General features: G+C 48.3%; 30 non-coding genes across 30 annotated transcripts; 15 read left to right on the top strand and 15 right to left on the bottom strand.

Annotated features, from left to right (window-relative positions):
- Positions 1-1,133: 1,133 nt before the first annotated feature.
- Positions 1,134-1,205, top strand: trnad-guc (transfer RNA aspartic acid (anticodon GUC)). The gene has a single exon. It is a non-coding gene; the product is annotated as a tRNA-Asp (tRNA).
- Positions 1,206-1,298: 93 nt separating this feature from the next.
- trnag-ucc (transfer RNA glycine (anticodon UCC)) lies at positions 1,299-1,370 on the bottom strand. The gene has a single exon. It is a non-coding gene; the product is annotated as a tRNA-Gly (tRNA).
- Positions 1,371-2,554: 1,184 nt separating this feature from the next.
- trnad-guc (transfer RNA aspartic acid (anticodon GUC)) lies at positions 2,555-2,626 on the top strand. Its single transcript has one exon. It is a non-coding gene; the product is annotated as a tRNA-Asp (tRNA).
- A 93-nt stretch (positions 2,627-2,719) lies between these two features.
- Positions 2,720-2,791, bottom strand: trnag-ucc (transfer RNA glycine (anticodon UCC)). The gene has a single exon. It is a non-coding gene; the product is annotated as a tRNA-Gly (tRNA).
- Positions 2,792-4,140: 1,349 nt separating this feature from the next.
- trnag-ucc (transfer RNA glycine (anticodon UCC)) lies at positions 4,141-4,212 on the bottom strand. Its single transcript has one exon. It is a non-coding gene; the product is annotated as a tRNA-Gly (tRNA).
- Positions 4,213-4,753: 541 nt separating this feature from the next.
- Positions 4,754-4,826, top strand: trnav-uac (transfer RNA valine (anticodon UAC)). Its single transcript has one exon. It is a non-coding gene; the product is annotated as a tRNA-Val (tRNA).
- Positions 4,827-5,561: 735 nt separating this feature from the next.
- Positions 5,562-5,633, bottom strand: trnag-ucc (transfer RNA glycine (anticodon UCC)). The gene has a single exon. It is a non-coding gene; the product is annotated as a tRNA-Gly (tRNA).
- Positions 5,634-6,174: 541 nt separating this feature from the next.
- On the top strand, positions 6,175-6,247 carry trnav-uac (transfer RNA valine (anticodon UAC)). Its single transcript has one exon. It is a non-coding gene; the product is annotated as a tRNA-Val (tRNA).
- A 735-nt stretch (positions 6,248-6,982) lies between these two features.
- trnag-ucc (transfer RNA glycine (anticodon UCC)) lies at positions 6,983-7,054 on the bottom strand. Its single transcript has one exon. It is a non-coding gene; the product is annotated as a tRNA-Gly (tRNA).
- A 541-nt stretch (positions 7,055-7,595) lies between these two features.
- trnav-uac (transfer RNA valine (anticodon UAC)) lies at positions 7,596-7,668 on the top strand. The gene has a single exon. It is a non-coding gene; the product is annotated as a tRNA-Val (tRNA).
- Positions 7,669-8,238: 570 nt separating this feature from the next.
- trnad-guc (transfer RNA aspartic acid (anticodon GUC)) lies at positions 8,239-8,310 on the top strand. The gene has a single exon. It is a non-coding gene; the product is annotated as a tRNA-Asp (tRNA).
- A 93-nt stretch (positions 8,311-8,403) lies between these two features.
- trnag-ucc (transfer RNA glycine (anticodon UCC)) lies at positions 8,404-8,475 on the bottom strand. Its single transcript has one exon. It is a non-coding gene; the product is annotated as a tRNA-Gly (tRNA).
- Positions 8,476-9,016: 541 nt separating this feature from the next.
- On the top strand, positions 9,017-9,089 carry trnav-uac (transfer RNA valine (anticodon UAC)). The gene has a single exon. It is a non-coding gene; the product is annotated as a tRNA-Val (tRNA).
- A 570-nt stretch (positions 9,090-9,659) lies between these two features.
- Positions 9,660-9,731, top strand: trnad-guc (transfer RNA aspartic acid (anticodon GUC)). Its single transcript has one exon. It is a non-coding gene; the product is annotated as a tRNA-Asp (tRNA).
- A 93-nt stretch (positions 9,732-9,824) lies between these two features.
- On the bottom strand, positions 9,825-9,896 carry trnag-ucc (transfer RNA glycine (anticodon UCC)). The gene has a single exon. It is a non-coding gene; the product is annotated as a tRNA-Gly (tRNA).
- A 541-nt stretch (positions 9,897-10,437) lies between these two features.
- Positions 10,438-10,510, top strand: trnav-uac (transfer RNA valine (anticodon UAC)). Its single transcript has one exon. It is a non-coding gene; the product is annotated as a tRNA-Val (tRNA).
- A 735-nt stretch (positions 10,511-11,245) lies between these two features.
- On the bottom strand, positions 11,246-11,317 carry trnag-ucc (transfer RNA glycine (anticodon UCC)). The gene has a single exon. It is a non-coding gene; the product is annotated as a tRNA-Gly (tRNA).
- Positions 11,318-11,858: 541 nt separating this feature from the next.
- trnav-uac (transfer RNA valine (anticodon UAC)) lies at positions 11,859-11,931 on the top strand. The gene has a single exon. It is a non-coding gene; the product is annotated as a tRNA-Val (tRNA).
- A 734-nt stretch (positions 11,932-12,665) lies between these two features.
- trnag-ucc (transfer RNA glycine (anticodon UCC)) lies at positions 12,666-12,737 on the bottom strand. The gene has a single exon. It is a non-coding gene; the product is annotated as a tRNA-Gly (tRNA).
- A 1,349-nt stretch (positions 12,738-14,086) lies between these two features.
- Positions 14,087-14,158, bottom strand: trnag-ucc (transfer RNA glycine (anticodon UCC)). Its single transcript has one exon. It is a non-coding gene; the product is annotated as a tRNA-Gly (tRNA).
- A 541-nt stretch (positions 14,159-14,699) lies between these two features.
- trnav-uac (transfer RNA valine (anticodon UAC)) lies at positions 14,700-14,772 on the top strand. The gene has a single exon. It is a non-coding gene; the product is annotated as a tRNA-Val (tRNA).
- Positions 14,773-15,509: 737 nt separating this feature from the next.
- Positions 15,510-15,581, bottom strand: trnag-ucc (transfer RNA glycine (anticodon UCC)). The gene has a single exon. It is a non-coding gene; the product is annotated as a tRNA-Gly (tRNA).
- A 1,185-nt stretch (positions 15,582-16,766) lies between these two features.
- Positions 16,767-16,838, top strand: trnad-guc (transfer RNA aspartic acid (anticodon GUC)). Its single transcript has one exon. It is a non-coding gene; the product is annotated as a tRNA-Asp (tRNA).
- Positions 16,839-16,931: 93 nt separating this feature from the next.
- Positions 16,932-17,003, bottom strand: trnag-ucc (transfer RNA glycine (anticodon UCC)). The gene has a single exon. It is a non-coding gene; the product is annotated as a tRNA-Gly (tRNA).
- Positions 17,004-17,544: 541 nt separating this feature from the next.
- On the top strand, positions 17,545-17,617 carry trnav-uac (transfer RNA valine (anticodon UAC)). Its single transcript has one exon. It is a non-coding gene; the product is annotated as a tRNA-Val (tRNA).
- Positions 17,618-18,352: 735 nt separating this feature from the next.
- On the bottom strand, positions 18,353-18,424 carry trnag-ucc (transfer RNA glycine (anticodon UCC)). Its single transcript has one exon. It is a non-coding gene; the product is annotated as a tRNA-Gly (tRNA).
- A 541-nt stretch (positions 18,425-18,965) lies between these two features.
- trnav-uac (transfer RNA valine (anticodon UAC)) lies at positions 18,966-19,038 on the top strand. The gene has a single exon. It is a non-coding gene; the product is annotated as a tRNA-Val (tRNA).
- Positions 19,039-19,773: 735 nt separating this feature from the next.
- trnag-ucc (transfer RNA glycine (anticodon UCC)) lies at positions 19,774-19,845 on the bottom strand. Its single transcript has one exon. It is a non-coding gene; the product is annotated as a tRNA-Gly (tRNA).
- Positions 19,846-20,386: 541 nt separating this feature from the next.
- Positions 20,387-20,459, top strand: trnav-uac (transfer RNA valine (anticodon UAC)). Its single transcript has one exon. It is a non-coding gene; the product is annotated as a tRNA-Val (tRNA).
- A 735-nt stretch (positions 20,460-21,194) lies between these two features.
- On the bottom strand, positions 21,195-21,266 carry trnag-ucc (transfer RNA glycine (anticodon UCC)). Its single transcript has one exon. It is a non-coding gene; the product is annotated as a tRNA-Gly (tRNA).
- Between the last annotated feature and the right edge of the window lie 440 nt (positions 21,267-21,706).

Below are 21,706 nucleotides of genomic sequence, written 5' to 3'. Positions count from 1 at the left end.
AAACAGATGAAGAGATTCCTTTCAAAAGGAGTCAAACTGCTGAAAGGAACAGTTTCACAGGCTGATGCACACAACTGCAGAGCTGCTACCTCAGCCCTGATCCGCATTGTAATCCTGATGCAAAATAGGACCCAGCTATGCCTTCGTAAGCAGTGAAGTGGACAGTATCTATGCCTTTCACGCGGAAGACCGGGATTGGATTCCCCGATGGAGAGGTTGTCTTTTATTCTGTTCTTTCGACAGAAGTGTAAAAATGTACGAAACAAATCTTTGCCAAGTGTGACGAACCAAAGGTCCTGCGTTTGCCTGGAAACCGACCCGGGGCAACAGCTTGGAGGCAGCTATGCTATCACCTGTGTCACCAACGCTGCAAAAGCCACCGATGTTGACTCTGTTTCAAGGACCGAGGTACAAAGTTTCAGGTGGGACGTTGGTCCCGAAACCTGTCGTTGTCATTGTAGGACACAAGCACACAACTGCCCAGGGCCTGGTTTCTGTAGTGTAGTGGTTATCACGTCCGCTTTACACGCAAAAGGTCCCTGGTTTGAAACCAGGCAGATACAGTGACTTTTGGGTTGGATTTTGATAGTTCTAGTTTTCGTTTTGGCCTCTCTGGCGGACACACTGTTAAAAGGAACACTGGAGAATGCAGGCATCGATCCTGCTACCACTTACACGCTGAGCCAGCGCTCCACCATTTGAGCTAATTACCCCTGGGGAAGAATTTGATGTTTGCCTGTCATGGCAAGAACATAACAATTTACAAGGTCAAAGAGCGCTGGCAGTCCACGCCTACACTCTCTGGACTTTCATTCTAGCGTTCCGAGTTCAAATCCCGATGGATCCTGTCTTTCCGAAAAGACAAAAAAGGGGCGTGGCCTTTGTACTCCATGTCATGCTTCAGAAAAGAAAAGCCACTGTGCAGTAGTGACTCAAGGGCATGGTGTTTGCTGACAATATTTGAGATGTTGAGATGCCTGACCAAGTCCTTCAACTGAGAAAGAGTTTCCTTTCACAAGGAGTCAGACTTCTGAAAGAATGAGCATGACAGACTGATGCAGAAAGATGCAGATCTGCAACCTCAGCCCAGATCCGTACTGTCATCTGTTGCTGAAGAACCTCACCCAGGGGCTTCCTCGTTAGTATAGTGGATAGTATCTCCGCCTGTCACGCGGAAGACCGGGGTTCGATTCCCCGACGGGGAGATTGTGATTTTTTTCGGTTCTAACGACAGACGTGACAGAGGCGGCCAAAGCTTGAAAAGCAAAATGTTGCCAAGTACAATGCGCCAAAAGCCATGCATTGGCCGGGAATCGAACCCGGGTCAACTGCTTGGAAGGCAGCTATGCTCACCACTATACCACCAATGCTACACACTTAACCACAGAAAGTGCAATACACAGTAACCTGGCCAAGTCCTTCAAACAGATGAAGAGATTCCTTTCAAAAGGAGTCAAACTGCTGAAAGGAACAGTTTCACAGGCTGATGCACACAACTGCAGAGCTGCTACCTCAGCCCTGATCCGCATTGTTGTCTGATGCAAAATAGGACCCAGCTATGCCTTCGTAAGCAGTGAAGTGGACAGTATCTATGCCTTTCACGCGGAAGACCGGGATTGGATTCCCCGATGGAGAGGTTGTCTTTTATTCTGTTCTTTCGACAGAAGTGTAAAAATGTACGAAACAAATCTTTGCCAAGTGTGACGAACCAAAGGTCCTGCGTTTGCCTGGAAACCGACCCGGGGCAACAGCTTGGAGGCAGCTATGCTATCACCTGTGTCACCAACGCTGCAAAAGCCACCGATGTTGACTCTGTTTCAAGGACCGAGGTACAAAGTTTCAGGTGGGACGTTGGTCCCGAAACCTGTCGTTGTCATTGTAGGACACAAGCACACAACTGCCCAGGGCCTGGTTTCTGTAGTGTAGTGGTTATCACGTCCGCTTTACACGCAAAAGGTCCCTGGTTTGAAACCAGGCAGATACAGTGGCTTTTGGGTTGGATTTTGATAGTTCTAGTTTTCGTTTTGGCCTCTCTGGCGGACACACTGTTAAAAGGAACACTGGAGAATGCAGGCATCGATCCTGCTACCACTTACACGCTGAGCCAGCGCTCCACCATTTGAGCTAATTACCCCTGGGGAAGAATTTGATGTTTACCTGTCATGGCAAGAACATAACAATTTACAAGGTCAAAGAGCGCTGGCAGTCCACGCCTACGCTCTCTGGACTTTGATTCTAGCGTTCCGAGTTCAAATCCCGATGGATCCTGTCTTTCCGAAAAGACAAAAAAGGGGCGTGGCCTTTGTACTCCATGTCATGCTTCAGAAAAGAAAAGCCACTGTGCAGTAGTGACTCAAGGGCATGGTGTTTGCTGACAATATTTGAGATGTTGAGATGCCTGACCAAGTCCTTCAACTGAGAAAGAGTTTCCTTTCACAAGGAGTCAGACTTCTGAAAGAATGAGCATGACAGACTGATGCAGAAAGATGCAGATCTGCAACCTCAGCCCAGATCCGTACTGTCATCTGTTGCTGAAGAACCTCACCCAGGGGCTTCCTCGTTAGTATAGTGGATAGTATCTCCGCCTGTCACGCGGAAGTCCGGGGTTCGATTCCCCGACGGGGAGATTGTGATTTTTTTCGGTTCTAACGACTGACGTGACAGAGGCGGCCAAAGCTTGAAAAGCAAAATGTTGCCAAGTACAATGCGCCAAAAGCCATGCATTGGCCGGGAATCGAACCCTGGTCAACTGCTTGGAAGGCAGCTATGCTCACCACTATACCACCAATGCTACACGCTTAACCACAGAAAGTGCAATACACAGTAACCTGGCCAAGTCCTTCAAACAGATGAAGAGATTCCTTTCAAAAGGAGTCAAACTGCTGAAAGGAACAGTTTCACAGGCTGATGCACACAACTGCAGAGCTGCTACCTCAGCCCTGATCCGCATTGTTGTCTGATGCAAAATAGGACCCAGCTATGCCTTCGTAAGCAGTGAAGTGGACAGTATCTATGCCTTTCACGCGGAAGACCGGGATTGGATTCCCCGATGGAGAGGTTGTCTTTTATTCTGTTCTTTCGACAGAAGTGTAAAAATGTACGAAACAAATCTTTGCCAAGTGTGACGAACCAAAGGTCCTGCGTTTGCCTGGAAACCGACCCGGGGCAACAGCTTGGAGGCAGCTATGCTATCACCTGTGTCACCAACGCTGCAAAAGCCACCGATGTTGACTCTGTTTCAAGGACCGAGGTACAAAGTTTCAGGTGGGACGTTGGTCCCGAAACCTGTCGTTGTCATTGTAGGACACAAGCACACAACTGCCCAGGGCCTGGTTTCTGTAGTGTAGTGGTTATCACGTCCGCTTTACATGCAAAAAGTCCCTGGTTTGAAACCAGGCAGATACAGTGACTTTTGGGTTGGATTTTGATAGTTCTAGTTTTCGTTTTGGCCTCTCTGGCGGACACACTGTTAAAAGGAACACTGGAGAATGCAGGCATCGATCCTGCTACCACTTACACGCTGAGCCAGCGCTCCACCATTTGAGCTAATTACCCCTGGGGAAGAATTTGATGTTTGCCTGTCATGGCAAGAACATAACAATTTACAAGGTCAAAGAGCGCTGGCAGTCCACGCCTACACTCTCTGGACTTTCATTCTAGCGTTCCGAGTTCAAATCCCGATGGATCCTGTCTTTCCGAAAAGACAAAAAAGGGGCGTGGCCTTTGTACTCCATGTCATGCTTCAGAAAAGAAAAGCCACTGTGCAGTAGTGACTCAAGGGCATGGTGTTTGCTGACAATATTTGAGATGTTGAGATGCCTGACCAAGTCCTTCAACTGAGAAAGAGTTTCCTTTCACAAGGAGTCAGACTTCTGAAAGAATGAGCATGACAGACTGATGCAGAAAGATGCAGATCTGCAACCTCAGCCCAGATCCGTACTGTCATCTGTTGCTGAAGAACCTCACCCAGGGGCTTCCTCGTTAGTATAGTGGATAGTATCTCTGCCTGTCACACGGAAGTCCGGGGTTCGATTCCCCGACGGGGAGATTGTGATTTTTTTCGGTTCTAACGACTGACGTGACAGAGGCGGCCAAAGCTTGAAAAGCAAAATGTTGCCAAGTACAATGCGCCAAAAGCCATGCATTGGCCGGGAATCGAACCCGGGTCAACTGCTTGGAAGGCAGCTATGCTCACCACTATACCACCAATGCTACACGCTTAACCACAGAAAGTGCAATACACAGTAACCTGGCCAAGTCCTTCAAACAGATGAAGAGATTCCTTTCAAAAGGAGTCAAACTGCTGAAAGGAACAGTTTCACAGGCTGATGCACACAACTGCAGAGCTGCTACCTCAGCCCTGATCCGCATTGTTGTCTGATGCAAAATAGGACCCAGCTATGCCTTCGTAAGCAGTGAAGTGGACAGTATCTATGCCTTTCACGCGGAAGACCGGGATTGGATTCCCCGATGGAGAGGTTGTCTTTTATTCTGTTCTTTCGACAGAAGTGTAAAAATGTACGAAACAAATCTTTGCCAAGTGTGACGAACCAAAGGTCCTGCGTTTGCCTTGAAACCGACCCGGGGCAACAGCTTGGAGGCAGCTATGCTATCACCTGTGTCACCAACGCTGCAAAAGCCACCGATGTTGACTCTGTTTCAAGGACCGAGGTACAAAGTTTCAGGTGGGACGTTGGTCCCGAAACCTGTCGTTGTCATTGTAGGACACAAGCACACAACTGCCCAGTGCCTAGTTTCTGTAGTGTAGTGGTTATCACATTCGCTTTACACACGAAAGGTCCCTGGTTCGAAACCAGGCAGAAACAGTGACTTTTGGGTTGGATTTTGATAGTTCTAGTTTTCGTTTTGGCCTCTCTGGCGGACACACTGTTAAAAGGAACACTGGAGAATGCAGGCATCGATCCTGCTACCACTTACACGCTGAGCCAGCGCTCCACCATTTGAGCTAATTACCCCTGGGGAAGAATTTGATGTTTGCCTGTCATGGCAAGAACATAACAATTTACAAGGTCAAAGAGCGCTGGCAGTCCACGCCTACACTCTCTGGACTTTCATTCTAGCGTTCCGAGTTCAAATCCCGATGGATCCTGTCTTTCCGAAAAGACAAAAAAGGGGCGTGGCCTTTGTACTCCATGTCATGCTTCAGAAAAGAAAAGCCACTGTGCAGTAGTGACTCAAGGGCATGGTGTTTGCTGACAATATTTGAGATGTTGAGATGCCTGACCAAGTCCTTCAACTGAGAAAGAGTTTCCTTTCACAATGAGTCAGACTTCTGAAAGAATGAGCATGACAGACTGATGCAGAAAGATGCAGATCTGCAACCTCAGCCCAGATCCGTACTGTCATCTGTTGCTGAAGAACCTCACCCAGGGGCTTCCTCGTTAGTATAGTGGATAGTATCTCCGCCTGTCACGCGGAAGACCAGGGTTCGATTCCCCGATGGGGAGATTGTGATTTTTTTCGGTTCTAACGACAGACGTGACAGAGGCGGCAAAAGCTTGAAAAGCAAAATGTTGCCAAGTACAATGCGCCAAAAGCCATGCATTGGCCGGGAATCGAACCCGGGTCAACTGCTTGGAAGGCAGCTATGCTCACCACTATACCACCAATGCTACACACTTAACCACAGAAAGTGCAATACACAGTAACCTGGCCAAGTCCTTCAAACAGATGAAGAGATTCCTTTCAAAAGGAGTCAAACTGCTGAAAGGAACAGTTTCACAGGCTGATGCACACAACTGCAGAGCTGCTACCTCAGCCCTGATCCGCATTGTTGTCTGATGCAAAATAGGACCCAGCTATGCCTTCGTAAGCAGTGAAGTGGACAGTATCTATGCCTTTCACGCGGAAGACCGGGATTGGATTCCCCGATGGAGAGGTTGTCTTTTATTCTGTTCTTTCGACAGAAGTGTAAAAATGTACGAAACAAATCTTTGCCAAGTGTGACGAACCAAAGGTCCTGCGTTTGCCTGGAAACCGACCCGGGGCAACAGCTTGGAGGCAGCTATGCTATCACCTGTGTCACCAACGCTGCAAAAGCCACCGATGTTGACTCTGTTTCAAGGACCGAGGTACAAAGTTTCAGGTGGGACGTTGGTCCCGAAACCTGTCGTTGTCATTGTAGGACACAAGCACACAACTGCCCAGGGCCTGGTTTCTGTAGTGTAGTGGTTATCACGTCTGCTTTACACGCAAAAGGTCCCTGGTTTGAAACCAGGCAGATACAGTGACTTTTGGGTTGGATTTTGATAGTTCTAGTTTTCGTTTTGGCCTCTCTGGCGGACACACTGTTAAAAGGAACACTGGAGAATGCAGGCATCGATCCTGCTACCACTTACACGCTGAGCCAGCGCTCCACCATTTGAGCTAATTACCCCTGGGGAAGAATTTGATGTTTGCCTGTCATGGCAAGAACATAACAATTTACAAGGTCAAAGAGCGCTGGCAGTCCACGCCTACACTCTCTGGACTTTCATTCTAGCGTTCCGAGTTCAAATCCCGATGGATCCTGTCTTTCCGAAAAGACAAAAAAGGGGCGTGGCCTTTGTACTCCATGTCATGCTTCAGAAAAGAAAAGCCACTGTGCAGTAGTGACTCAAGGGCATGGTGTTTGCTGACAATATTTGAGATGTTGAGATGCCTGACCAAGTCCTTCAACTGAGAAAGAGTTTCCTTTCACAAGGAGTCAGACTTCTGAAAGAATGAGCATGACAGACTGATGCAGAAAGATGCAGATCTGCAACCTCAGCCCAGATCCGTACTGTCATCTGTTGCTGAAGAACCTCACCCAGGGGCTTCCTCGTTAGTATAGTGGATAGTATCTCTGCCTGTCACGCGGAAGTCCGGGGTTCGATTCCCCGACGGGGAGATTGTGATTTTTTTCGGTTCTAACGACTGACGTGACAGAGGCGGCCAAAGCTTGAAAAGCAAAATGTTGCCAAGTACAATGCGCCAAAAGCCATGCATCGGCCGGGAATCGAACCCGGGTCAACTGCTTGGAAGGCAGCTATGCTCACCACTATACCACCAATGCTACACGCTTAACCACAGAAAGTGCAATACACAGTAACCTGGCCAAGTCCTTCAAACAGATGAAGAGATTCCTTTCAAAAGGAGTCAAACTGCTGAAAGGAACAGTTTCACAGGCTGATGCACACAACTGCAGAGCTGCTACCTCAGCCCTGATCCGCATTGTTGTCTGATGCAAAATAGGACCCAGCTATGCCTTCGTAAGCAGTGAAGTGGACAGTATCTATGCCTTTCACGCGGAAGACCGGGATTGGATTCCCCGATGGAGAGGTTGTCTTTTATTCTGTTCTTTCGACAGAAGTGTAAAAATGTACGAAACAAATCTTTGCCAAGTGTGACGAACCAAAGGTCCTGCGTTTGCCTTGAAACCGACCCGGGGCAACAGCTTGGAGGCAGCTATGCTATCACCTGTGTCACCAACGCTGCAAAAGCCACCGATGTTGACTCTGTTTCAAGGACCGAGGTACAAAGTTTCAGGTGGGACGTTGGTCCCGAAACCTGTCGTTGTCATTGTAGGACACAAGCACACAACTGCCCAGTGCCTAGTTTCTGTAGTGTAGTGGTTATCACATTCGCTTTACACACGAAAGGTCCCTGGTTCGAAACCAGGCAGAAACAGTGACTTTTGGGTTGGATTTTGATAGTTCTAGTTTTCGTTTTGGCCTCTCTGGCGGACACACTGTTAAAAGGAACACTGGAGAATGCAGGCATCGATCCTGCTACCACTTACACGCTGAGCCAGCGCTCCACCATTTGAGCTAATTACCCCTGGGGAAGAATTTGATGTTTGCCTGTCATGGCAAGAACATAACAATTTACAAGGTCAAAGAGCGCTGGCAGTCCACGCCTACACTCTCTGGACTTTCATTCTAGCGTTCCGAGTTCAAATCCCGATGGATCCTGTCTTTCCGAAAAGACAAAAAAGGGGCGTGGCCTTTGTACTCCATGTCATGCTTCAAAAAAGAAAAGCCGCTGTGCAGTAGTGACTCAAGGGCATGGTGTTTGCTGACAATATTTGAGATGTTGAGATGCCTGACCAAGTCCTTCAACTGAGAAAGAGTTTCCTTTCACAATGAGTCAGACTTCTGAAAGAATGAGCATGACAGACTGATGCAGAAAGATGCAGATCTGCAACCTCAGCCCAGATCCGTACTGTCATCTGTTGCTGAAGAACCTCACCCAGGGGCTTCCTCGTTAGTATAGTGGATAGTATCTCCGCCTGTCACGCGGAAGACCGGGGTTCGATTCCCCGATGGGGAGATTGTGATTTTTTTCGGTTCTAACGACAGACGTGACAGAGGCGGCAAAAGCTTGAAAAGCAAAATGTTGCCAAGTACAATGCGCCAAAAGCCATGCATTGGCCGGGAATCGAACCCGGGTCAACTGCTTGGAAGGCAGCTATGCTCACCACTATACCACCAATGCTACACACTTAACCACAGAAAGTGCAATACACAGTAACCTGGCCAAGTCCTTCAAACAGATGAAGAGATTCCTTTCAAAAGGAGTCAAACTGCTGAAAGGAACAGTTTCACAGGCTGATGCACACAACTGCAGAGCTGCTACCTCAGCCCTGATCCGCATTGTTGTCTGATGCAAAATAGGACCCAGCTATGCCTTCGTAAGCAGTGAAGTGGACAGTATCTATGCCTTTCACGCGGAAGACCGGGATTGGATTCCCCGATGGAGAGGTTGTCTTTTATTCTGTTCTTTCGACAGAAGTGTAAAAATGTACGAAACAAATCTTTGCCAAGTGTGACGAACCAAAGGTCCTGCGTTTGCCTGGAAACCGACCCGGGGCAACAGCTTGGAGGCAGCTATGCTATCACCTGTGTCACCAACGCTGCAAAAGCCACCGATGTTGACTCTGTTTCAAGGACCGAGGTACAAAGTTTCAGGTGGGACGTTGGTCCCGAAACCTGTCGTTGTCATTGTAGGACACAAGCACACAACTGCCCAGGGCCTGGTTTCTGTAGTGTAGTGGTTATCACGTTCGCTTTACATGCGAAAGGTCCCTGGTTCGAAACCAGGCAGAAACAGTGACTTTTGGGTTGGATTTTGATAGTTCTAGTTTTCGTTTTGGCCTCTCTGGCGGACACACTGTTAAAAGGAACACTGGAGAATGCAGGCATCGATCCTGCTACCACTTACACGCTGAGCCAGCGCTCCACCATTTGAGCTAATTACCCCTGGGGAAGAATTTGATGTTTGCCTGTCATGGCAAGAACATAACAATTTACAAGGTCAAAGAGCGCTGGCAGTCCACGCCTACGCTCTCTGGACTTTCATTCTAGCGTTCCGAGTTCAAATCCCGATGGATCCTGTCTTTCCGAAAAGACAAAAAAGGGGCGTGGCCTTTGTACTCCATGTCATGCTTCAGAAAAGAAAAGCCACTGTGCAGTAGTGACTCAAGGGCATGGTGTTTGCTGACAATATTTGAGATGTTGAGATGCCTGACCAAGTCCTTCAACTGAGAAAGAGTTTCCTTTCACAAGGAGTCAGACTTCTGAAAGAATGAGCATGACAGACTGATGGAGAAAGATGCAGATCTGCAACCTCAGCCCAGATCCGTACTGTCATCTGTTGCTGAAGAACCTCACCCAGGGGCTTCCTCGTTAGTATAGTGGATAGTATCTCCGCCTGTCACGCGGAAGACCGGGGTTCGATTCCCCGACGGGGAGATTGTGATTTTTTTCGGTTCTAACGACAGACGTGACAGAGGCGGCCAAATCTTGAAAAGCAAAATGTTGCCAAGTACAATGCGCCAAAAGCCATGCATTGGCCGGGAATCGAACCCGGGTCAACTGCTTGGAAGGCAGCTATGCTCACCACTATACCACCAATGCTACACACTTAACCACAGAAAGAGCAATACACAGTAACCTGGCCAAGTCCTTCAAACAGATGAAGAGATTCCTTTCAAAAGGAGTCAAACTGCTGAAAGGAACAGTTTCACAGGCTGATGCACACAACTGCAGAGCTGCTACCTCAGCCCTGATCCGCATTGTTGTCTGATGCAAAATAGGACCCAGCTATGCCTTCGTAAGCAGTGAAGTGGACAGTATCTATGCCTTTCACGCGGAAGACCGGGATTGGATTCCCCGATGGAGAGGTTGTCTTTTATTCTGTTCTTTCGACAGAAGTGTAAAAATGTACGAAACAAATCTTTGCCAAGTGTGACGAACCAAAGGTCCTGCGTTTGCCTGGAAACCGACCCGGGGCAACAGCTTGGAGGCAGCTATGCTATCACCTGTGTCACCAACGCTGCAAAAGCCACAGATGTTGACTCTGTTTCAAGGACCGAGGTACAAAGTTTCAGGTGGGACGTTGGTCCCGAAACCTGTCGTTGTCATTGTAGGACACAAGCACACAACTGCCCAGGGCCTGGTTTCTGTAGTGTAGTGGTTATCACGTTCGCTTTACACGCAAAAGGTCCCTGGTTCGAAACCAGGCAGAAACAGTGACTTTTGGGTTGGATTTTGATAGTTCTAGTTTTCGTTTTGGCCTCTCTGGCGGACACACTGTTAAAAGGAACACTGGAGAATGCAGGCATCGATCCTGCTACCACTTACACGCTGAGCCAGCGCTCCACCATTTGAGCTAATTACCCCTGGGGAAGAATTTGATGTTTGCCTGTCATGGCAAGAACATAACAATTTACAAGGTCAAAGAGCGCTGGCAGTCCACGCCTACACTCTCTGGACTTTCATTCTAGCGTTCCGAGTTCAAATCCCGATGGATCCTGTCTTTCCGAAAAGACAAAAAAGGGGCGTGGCCTTTGTACTCCATGTCATGCTTCAGAAAAGAAAAGCCACTGTGCAGTAGTGACTCAAGGGCATGGTGTTTGCTGACAATATTTGAGATGTTGAGATGCCTGACCAAGTCCTTCAACTGAGAAAGAGTTTCCTTTCACAAGGAGTCAGACTTCTGAAAGAATGAGCATGACAGATTGATGCAGAAAGATGCAGATCTGCAACCTCAGCCCAGATCCGTACTGTCATCTGTTGCTGAAGAACCTCACCCAGGGGCTTCCTCGTTAGTATAGTGGATAGTATCTCCGCCTGTCACGCGGAAGACCGGGGTTCGATTCCCCGACGGGGCGATTGTGATTTTTTCCGGTTCTAACGACAGACGTGACAGAGCCGGCCAAAGCTTGAAAAGCAAAATGTTGCAAAGTACAATGCACCAAAAGCCATGCATTGGCCGGGAATAGAACCCGGGTCAACTGCTTGGAAGGCAGCTATGCTCACCACTATACCACCAATGCTACACACTTAACCACAGAAAGTGCAATACACAGTAACCTGGCCAAGTCCTTCAAACAGATGAAGAGATTCCTTTCAAAAGGAGTCAAACTGCTGAAAGGAACAGCTTGACAGGCTGATGCACACAACTGCAGAGCTGCTACCTCAGCCCTGATCCGCATTGTTGTCTGATGCAAAATAGGACCCAGCTATGCCTTCGTAAGCAGTGAAGTGGACAGTATCTATGCCTTTCACGCGGAAGACCGGGATTGGATTCCCCGATGGAGAGGTTGTCTTTTATTCTGTTCTTTCGACAGAAGTGTAAAAATGTACGAAACAAATCTTTGCCAAGTGTGACGAACCAAAGGTCCTGCGTTTGCCTGGAAACCGACCCGGGGCAACAGCTTGGAGGCAGCTATGCTATCACCTGTGTCACCAACGCTGCAAAAGCCACCGATGTTGACTCTGTTTCAAGGACCGAGGTACAAAGTTTCAGGTGGGACGTTGGTCCCGAAACCTGTCGTTGTCATTGTAGGACACAAGCACACAACTGCCCAGGGCCTGGTTTCTGTAGTGTAGTGGTTATCACGTTCGCTTTACACGCGAAAGGTCCCTGGTTTGAAACCAGGCAGAAACAATGACCTTTGGGTTGGATTTCGATAGTTCTAGTTTTCGTTTTGGCCTCTCTGGCAGACACACTGTTAAAAGGAACACTGGAGAATGCAGGCATCGATCCTGCTATCACTTACACGCTGAGCCAGCGCTCCACCATTTGAGCTAATTCCCCCTGGGGAAGAATTTGATGTTTGCCTGTCATGGCAAGAACATAACAATTTACAAGGTCAAAGAGCGCTGGCAGTCCACGCCTACACTCTCTGGACTTTCATTCTAGCGTTCCGAGTTCAAATCCCGATGGATCCTGTCTTTCCGAAAAGACAAAAAAGGGGCGTGGCCAATTTACTCCATGTCATGCTTCAGAAAAGAAAAGCCACTGTGCAGTAGTGACTCAAGGGCATGGTGTTTGCTGACAATATTTGAGATGTTGAGATTCCTGACCAAGTCCTTCAACTGAGAAAGAGTTTCCTTTCACAAGGAGTCAGACTTCTGAAAGAATGAGCATGACAGACTGATGCAGAAAGATGCAGATCTGCAACCTCAGCCCAGATCCGTACTGTCATCTGTTGCTGAAGAACCTCACCCAGGGGCTTCCTAGTTAGTATAGTGGATAGTATCTCCGCCTGTCACGCGGAAGACCGGGGTTCGATTCCCCGACGGGGAGATTGTGATTTTTTCGGTTCTAACGACAGACGTGACAGAGGCGGCCAAAGCTTGAAAAGCAAAATGTTGCCAAGTACAATGCGCCAAAAGCCATGCATTGGCCGGGAATCGAACCCGAGTCAACTGCTTGGAAGGCAGCTATGCTCACCACTATACCACCAATGCTACACACTTAACCACAGAAAGTGCAATACACAGTAACCTGGCCAAGTCCTTCAAACAGATGAAGAGATTCCTTTCAAAAGGAGTCAAACTGCTGAAAGGAACAGTTTCACAGGCTGATGCACACAACTGCAGAGCTGCTACCTCAGCCCTGATCCGCATTGTTGTCTGATGCAAAATAGGACCCAGCTATGCCTTCGTAAGCAGTGAAGTGGACAGTATCTATGCCTTTCACGCGGAAGACCGGGATTGGATTCCCCGATGGAGAGGTTGTCTTTTATTCTGTTCTTTCGACAGAAGTGTAAAAATGTACGAAACAAATCTTTGCCAAGTGTGACGAACCAAAGGTCCTTCGTTTGCCTGGAAACCGACCCGGGGCAACAGCTTGGAGGCAGCTATGCTATCACCTGTGTCACCAACGCTGCAAAAGCCACCGATGTTGACTCTGTTTCAAGGACCGAGGTACAAAGTTTCAGGTGGGACGTTGGTCCCGAAACCTGTCGTTGTCATTGTAGGACACAAGCACACAACTGCCCAGGGCCTGGTTTCTGTAGTGTAGTGGTTATCACGTTCGCTTTACACGCAAAAGGTCCCTGGTTTGAAACCAGGCAAACACAGTGACTTTTGGGTTGGATTTTGACAGTTCTAGTTTTCGTTTTGGCCTCTCTGGCGGACACACTGTTAAAAGGAACACTGGAGAATGCAGGCATCGATCCTGCTACCACTTACACGCTGAGCCAGCGCTCCACCATTTGAGCTAATTACCCCTGGGGAAGAATTTGATGTTTGCCTGTCATGGCAAGAACATAACAATTTACAAGGTCAAAGAGCGCTGGCAGTCCACGCCTACACTCTCTGGACTTTCATTCTAGCGTTCCGAGTTCAAATCCCGATGGATCCTGTCTTTCCGAAAAGACAAAAAAGGGGCGTGGCCTTTGTACTTCATGTCATGCTTCAGAAAAGAAAAGCCACTGTGCAGTAGTGACTCAAGGGCATGGTGTTTGCTGACAATATTTGAGATGTTGAGATGCCTGACCAAGTCCTTCAACTGAGAAAGAGTTTCCTTTCACAAGGAGTCAGACTTCTGAAAGAATGAGCATGACAGACTGATGCAGAAAGATGCAGATCTGCAACCTCAGCCCAGATCCGTACTGTCATCTGTTGCTGAAGAAGCCCGCCCAGGGGCTTCCTCGTTAGTATAGTGGATAGTATCTCCGCCAGTCACGCGGAAGACTAGGGTTCGATTCCCCGACGGGGAAATTGTGATTTTTTTTGGTTCTAACGACAGACGTGACAGAGGCGGCCAAAGCTTGAAAAGCAAAACGTTGCCAAGTACAATGCGCCGAAAGCCATGCATCGGCCGGGAATCGAACCCGGGTCAACTGCTTGGAAGGCAGCTATGCTCACCACTATACCACCAATGCTACACACTTAACCACAGAAAGTGCAATACACAGTAACCTGGCCAAGTCCTTCAAACGGATGAAGAGATTCCTTTCAAAAGGAGTCAAACTGCTGAAAGGAACAGCTTGACAGGCTGATGCACACAACTGCAGAGCTGCTACCTCAGCCCTGATCCGCATTGTTGTCTGATGCAAAATAGGACCCAGCTATGCCTTCGTAAGCAGTGAAGTGGACAGTATCTATGCCTTTCACGCGGAAGACCGGGATTGGATTCCCCGAAGGAGAGGTTGTCTTTTATTCGGTTCTTTCGACAGAAGTGTAAAAATGTACGAAACAAATCTTTGCCAAGTGTGACGAACCAAAGGTCCTGCGTTTGCCTGGAAACCGACCCGGGGCAACAGCTTGGAGGCAGCTATGCTATCACCTGTGTCACCAACGCTGCAAAAGCCACCGATGTTGCCTCTGTTTCAAGGACCGAGGTACAAAGTTTCAGGTGGGACGTTGGTCCCGAAACCTGTCGTTGTCATTGTAGGACACAAGCACACGACTGCCCAGGGCCTGGTTTCTGTAGTGTAGTGGTTATCACGTTCACTTTACACGCGAAAGGTCCCTGGTTCGAAACCAGGCAGAAACAATGACCTTTGGGTTGGATTTCGATAGTTCTAGTTTTGGTTTTGGCCTCTCTGGCGGACACACTGTTAAAAGGAACACTGGAGAATGCAGGCATCGATCCTGCTACCACTTACACGCTGAGCCAGCGCTCCACCATTTGAGCTAATTCCCCCTGGGGAAGAATTTGATGTTTGCCTGTCATGGCAAGAACATAACAATTTACAAGGTCAAAGAGCGCTGGCAGTCCACGCCTACACTCTCTGGACTTTCATTCTAGCGTTCCGAGTTCAAATCCCGATGGATCCTGTCTTTCCGAAAAGACAAAAAAGGGGCGTGGCCTTTGTACTCCATGTCATGCTTCAGAAAAGAAAAGCCACTGTGCAGTAGTGACTCAAGGGCATGGTGTTTGCTGACAATATTTGAGATGTTGAGATTCCTGACCAAGTCCTTCAACTGAGAAAGAGTTTCCTTTCACAAGGAGTCAGACTTCCGAAAGAATGAGCATGACAGACTGATGCAGAAAGATGCAGATCTGCAACCTCAGCCCAGATCCGCACTGTCATCTGTTGCAGAAGAACCTCAGCCAGTGGCTTCCTCGTTAGTATAGTGGATAGTATCTCCGCCTGTCACGCGGAAGACCGGGGTTAGATTCCCCGACGGGTAGATTGTGATTTTTTTTACGGTTCTAACGACAGACGTGACAGAGGGGAACAAAGCTTGACAAGCAAAATGTTGCCAAGTACAATGCGCCAAAAGCCATGCATTGGCTGGGAATCGAACCCAGGTCAACTGCTTGGAAGGCAGCTATGCTCACCACTATACCACCAATGCTACACCCTTATCCACAGAAAGTGCAATACACAGTAACCTGGCCAAGTCCTTCAAACGGATAAAGAGATTCCTTTCAAAAGGAGTCAAACTGCTGAAAGGAACAGCTTGACAGGCTGATGCACACAACTGCAGAGCTGCTACCTCAGCCCTGATCCACATTGTTGTCTGATGCAAAATAGGACCCAGCTATGCCTTCGTATGCAGTGAAGTGGACAGTATCTATGCCTTTCACGCGGAAGACCAGGATTGGATTCCCCGATGGAGAGGTTGTCTTTTATTCTGTTCTTTCGACAGAAGTGTAAAAATGTACAAAACAAATCTTTGCCAAGTGTGACGAGCCAAAGGTCCTGAGTTTGCCTAGAAAACCGACCCGGGGCAACAGCTTGGAGGCAGCTATGCTATCACCTGTGTCACCAACGCTGCAAAAGCCACCGATGTTGACTCTGTTTCAAGGTCCGAGGTACAAAGTTTCAGGTGGGACGTTGGTCCCGAAACCTGTCTTTGTCATTGTAGGACACAAGCACACATCTGCCTAGGGCCTGGTTTCTGTAGTGTAGTGGTTGTCAAGTTTGCTTTACATGCGAAAGGTCCCTGGATCTAAACCAGGCAGAAACAATGTCTTTTGGGTTGGATTTTGATAGTTCTAGTTTTCGTTTTGGCCCCTCTGGCGGTCACACTGTTAAAAGCAACCCTGGAGAATGCAGGCATCGATCCTGCTACCACTTACACGCTGAGCCAGCGCTCCACCATTTGAGCTAATTACCCCTGGGGAAGAATTTGATGTTTGCCTGTCATGGCAAGAACATAACAATTTACAAGGTCAAAGAGCGCTGGCAGTCCACGCCTACACTCTCTGGACTTTCATTCTAGCGTTCCGAGTTCAAATCCCGATGGATCCTGTCTTTCCGAAAAGACAAAAAAGGGGCGTGGCCTTTGTACTCCATGTCATGCTTCAGAAAAGAAAAGCCACTGTGCAGTAGTGACTCAAGGGCATGGTGTTTGCTGACAATATTTGAGATGTTGAGATGCCTGACCAAGTCCTTCAACTGAGAAAGAGTTTCCTTTCACAAGAAGTCAGACTTCTGAAAGAATGAGCATGACAGACTGATGCAGAAAGATGCAGATCTGCAACCTCAGCCCAGATCCGTACTGTCATCTGTTGCTGAAGAACCTCACCCAGGGGCTTCCTCGTTAGTATAGTGGTTAGTATCTCCGCCTGTCACGCGGAAGACCGGGGTTCGATTCCCCGACGGGGAGATTGTGATTTTTTTCGGTTCTAACGACAGACGTGACAGAGGCGGCCAAAGCTTGAAAAGCAAAATGTTGCCAAGTACAATGCGCCAAAAGCCATGCATTGGCCGGGAATCGAACCCGGGTGAACTGCTTGGAAGGCAGCTATGCTCACCACTATACCACCAATGCTACACACTTAACCACAGAAAGTGCAATACACAGTAACCTGGCCAAGTCCTTCAAACAGATGAAGAGATTCCTTTCAAAAGGAGTCAAACTGCTGAAAGGAACAGTTTCACAGGCTGATGCACACAACTGCAGAGCTGCTACCTCAGCCCTGATCCGCATTGTTGTCTGATGCAAAATAGGACCCAGCTATGCCTTCGTAAGCAGTGAAGTGGACAGTATCTATGCCTTTCACGCGGAAGACCGGGATTGGATTCCCCGATGGAGAGGTTGTCTTTTATTCTGTTCTTTCGACAGAAGTGTAAAAATGTACGAAACAAATCTTTGCCAAGTGTGACGAACCAAAGGTCCTGCGTTTGCCTGGAAACCGACCCGGGGCAACAGCTTGGAGGCAGCTATGCTATCACCTGTGTCACCAACGCTGCAAAAGCCACCGATGTTGACTCTGTTTCAAGGACCGAGGTACAAAGTTTCAGGTGGGACGTTGGTCCCGAAACCTGTCGTTGTCATTGTAGGACACAAGCACACAACTGCCCAGGGCCTGGTTTCTGTAGTGTAGTGGTTATCACATTTGCTTTACACGCGAAAGGTCCCTGGTTCGAAACCAGGCAGAAACAGTGACTTTTGGGTTGGATTTTGATAGTTCTAGTTTTCTTTTTGGCCTCTCTGGCGGACACACTGTTAAAAGGAACACTGGAGAATGCAGGCATCGATCCTGCTACCACTTACACGCTGAGCCAGCGCTCCACCATTTGAGCTAATTACCCCTGGGGAAGAATTTGATGTTTGCCTGTCATGGCAAGAACATAACAATTTACAAGGTCAAAGAGCGCTGGCAGTCCACGCCTACACTCTCTGGACTTTCATTCTAGCGTTCCGAGTTCAAATCCCGATGGATCCTGTCTTTCCGAAAAGACAAAAAAGGGGCGTGGCCTTTGTACTCCATGTCATGCTTCAGAAAAGAAAAGCCACTGTGCAGTAGTGACTCAAGGGCATGGTGTTTGCTGACAATATTTGAGATGTTGAGATGCCTGACCAAGTCCTTCAACTGAGAAAGAGTTTCCTTTCACAAGGAGTCAGACTTCTGAAAGAATGAGCATGACAGACTGATGCAGAAAGATGCAGATCTGCAGCCTCAGCCCAGATCCGTACTGTCATCTGTTGCTGAAGAACCTCACCCAGGGGCTTCCTCGTTAGTATAGTGGTTAGTATCTCCACCTGTCACGCGGAAGACAGGGGTTCGATTCCCCGACGGGGAGATTGTGATTTTTTTCGGTTCTAACGACAGACGTGACAGAGGCGGCCAAAGCTTGAAAAGCAAAATGTTGCCAAGTACAATGCGCCAAAAGCCATGCATTGGCCGGGAATCGAACCCGGGTCAACTGCTTGGAAGGCAGCTATGCTCACCACTATACCACCAATGCTACACACTTAACCACAGAAAGTGCAATACACAGTAACCTGGCCAAGTCCTTCAAACAGATGAAGAGATTCCTTTCAAAAGGAGTCAAACTGCTGAAAGGAACAGTTTCACAGGCTGATGCACACAACTGCAGAGCTGCTACCTCAGCCCTGATCCGCATTGTTGTCTGATGCAAAATAGGACCCAGCTATGCCTTCGTAAGCAGTGAAGTGGACAGTATCTATGCCTTTCACGCGGAAGACCGGGATTGGATTCCCCGATGGAGAGGTTGTCTTTTATTCTGTTCTTTCGACAGAAGTGTAAAAATGTACGAAACAAATCTTTGCCAAGTGTGACGAACCAAAGGTCCTGCGTTTGCCTGGAAACCGACCCGGGGCAACAGCTTGGAGGCAGCTATGCTATCACCTGTGTCACCAACGCTGCAAAAGCCACCGATGTTGACTCTGTTTCAAGGACCGAGGTACAAAGTTTCAGGTGGGACGTTGGTCCCGAAACCTGTCGTTGTCATTGTAGGACACAAGCACACAACTGCCCAGGGCCTGGTTTCTGTAGTGTAGTGGTTATCACATTTGCTTTACACGCGAAAGGTCCCTGGTTCGAAACCAGGCAGAAACAGTGACTTTTGGGTTGGATTTTGATAGTTCTAGTTTTCTTTTTGGCCTCTCTGGCGGACACACTGTTAAAAGGAACACTGGAGAATGCAGGCATCGATCCTGCTACCACTTACACGCTGAGCCAGCGCTCCACCATTTGAGCTAATTACCCCTGGGGAAGAATTTGATGTTTGCCTGTCATGGCAAGAACATAACAATTTACAAGGTCAAAGAGCGCTGGCAGTCCACGCCTACACTCTCTGGACTTTCATTCTAGCGTTCCGAGTTCAAATCCCGATGGATCCTGTCTTTCCGAAAAGACAAAAAAGGGGCGTGGCCTTTGTACTCCATGTCATGCTTCAGAAAAGAAAAGCCACTGTGCAGTAGTGACTCAAGGGCATGGTGTTTGCTGACAATATTTGAGATGTTGAGATGCCTGACCAAGTCCTTCAACTGAGAAAGAGTTTCCTTTCACAAGGAGTCAGACTTCTGAAAGAATGAGCATGACAGACTGATGCAGAAAGATGCAGATCTGCAGCCTCAGCCCAGATCCGTACTGTCATCTGTTGCTGAAGAACCTCACCCAGGGGCTTCCTCGTTAGTATAGTGGTTAGTATCTCCACCTGTCACGCGGAAGACCGGGGTTCGATTCCCTGACGGGGAGATTGTGATTTTTTTCGGTTCTAACGACAGACGTGACAGAGGCGTCCAAAGCTTGAAAAGCAAAATGTTGCCAAGTACAATGCGCCAAAAGCCATGCATTGGCCGGGAATCGAACCCGGGTCAACTGCTTGGAAGGCAGCTATGCTCACCACTATACCACCAATGCTACACACTTAACCACAGAAAGTGCAATACACAGTAACCTGGCCAAGTCCTTCAAACAGATGAAGAGATTCCTTTCAAAAGGAGTCAAACTGCTGAAAGGAACAGTTTCACAGGCTGATGCACACAACTGCAGAGCTGCTACCTCAGCCCTGATCCGCATTGTTGTCTGATGCAAAATAGGACCCAGCTATGCCTTCGTAAGCAGTGAAGTGGACAGTATCTATGCCTTTCACGCGGAAGACCGGGATTGGATTCCCCGATGGAGAGGTTGTCTTTTATTCTGTTCTTTCGACAGAAGTGTAAAAATGTACGAAACAAATCTTTGCCAAGTGTGACGAACCAAAGGTCCTGCGTTTGCCTGGAAACCGACCCGGGGCAACAGCTTGGAGGCAGCTATGCTATCACCTGTGTCACCAACGCTGCAAAAGCCACCGATGTTGACTCTGTTTCAAGGACCGAGGTACAAAGTTTCAGGTGGGACGTTGGTCCCGAAACCTGTCGTTGTCATTGTAGGACACAAGCACACAACTGCCCAGGGCCTGGTTTCTGTAGTGTAGTGGTTATCACATTCGCTTTACACGCGAAAGGTCCCTGGTTCGAAACCAGGCAGAAACAATGACTTTTGGGTTGGATTTTGATAGTTCTAGTTTTCGTTTTGGCCTCTCTGGCGGACACACTGTTAAAAGGAACACTGGAGAATGCAGGCATCGATCCTGCTACCACTTACACGCTGAGCCAGCACTCCACCATTTGAGCTAATTACCCCTGGGGAAGAATTTGATGTTTGCCTGTCATGGCAAGAACATAACAATTTACAAGGTCAAAGAGCGCTGGCAGTCCACGCCTACACTCTCTGGACTTTCATTCTAGCGTTCCGAGTTCAAATCCCGATGGATCCTGTCTTTCCGAAAAGACAAAAAAGGGGCGTGGCCTTTGTACTCCATGTCATGCTTCAGAAAAGAAAAGCCACTGTGCAGTAGTGACTCAAGGGCATGGTGTTTGCTGACAATATTTGAGATGTTGAGATGCCTGACCAAGTCCTTCAACTGAGAAAGAGTTTCCTTTCACAAGAAGTCAGACTTCTGAAAGAATGAGCATGACAGACTGATGCAGAAAGATGCAGATCTGCAACCTCAGCCCAGATCCGTACTGTCATCTGTTGCTGAAGAACCTCACCCAGGGGCTTCCTCGTTAGTATAGTGGATAGTATCTCCGCCTGTCACGCGGAAGACCGGGGTTCGATTCCCCGGCGGGGAGATTGTGATTTTTTTCGGTTCTAACGACAGACGTGACAGAGGCGGCCAAAGCTTGAAAAGCAAAATGTTGCCAAGTACAATGCGCCAAAAGCCATGCATTGGCCGGGAATCGAACCCGGGTCAACTGCTTGGAAGGCAGCTATGCTCACCACTATACCACCAATGCTACACACTTAACCACAGAAAGTGCAATACACAGTAACCTGGCCAAGTCCTTCAAACAGATGAAGAGATTCCTTTCAAAAGGAGTCAAACTGCTGAAAGGAACAGTTTCACAGGCTGATGCACACAACTGCAGAGCTGCTACCTCAGCCCTGATCCGCATTGTTGTCTGATGCAAAATAGGACCCAGCTATGCCTTCGTAAGCAGTGAAGTGGACAGTATCTATGCCTTTCACGCGGAAGACCGGGATTGGATTCCCCGATGGAGAGGTTGTCTTTTATTCTGTTCTTTCGACAGAAGTGTAAAAATGTACGAAACAAATCTTTGCCAAGTGTGACGAACCAAAGGTCCTGCGTTTGCCTTGAAACCGACCCGGGGCAACAGCTTGGAGGCAGCTATGCTATCACCTGTGTCACCAACGCTGCAAAAGCCACCGATGTTGA

This window comes from Salminus brasiliensis, chromosome 2, assembly GCF_030463535.1.
Source record: "Salminus brasiliensis chromosome 2, fSalBra1.hap2, whole genome shotgun sequence".
Taxonomy (NCBI): domain Eukaryota; kingdom Metazoa; phylum Chordata; class Actinopteri; order Characiformes; family Bryconidae; genus Salminus; species Salminus brasiliensis.
Note: the sequence above shows the minus strand (reverse complement) of the source record. Positions and strands in the feature narration are given on the sequence as shown.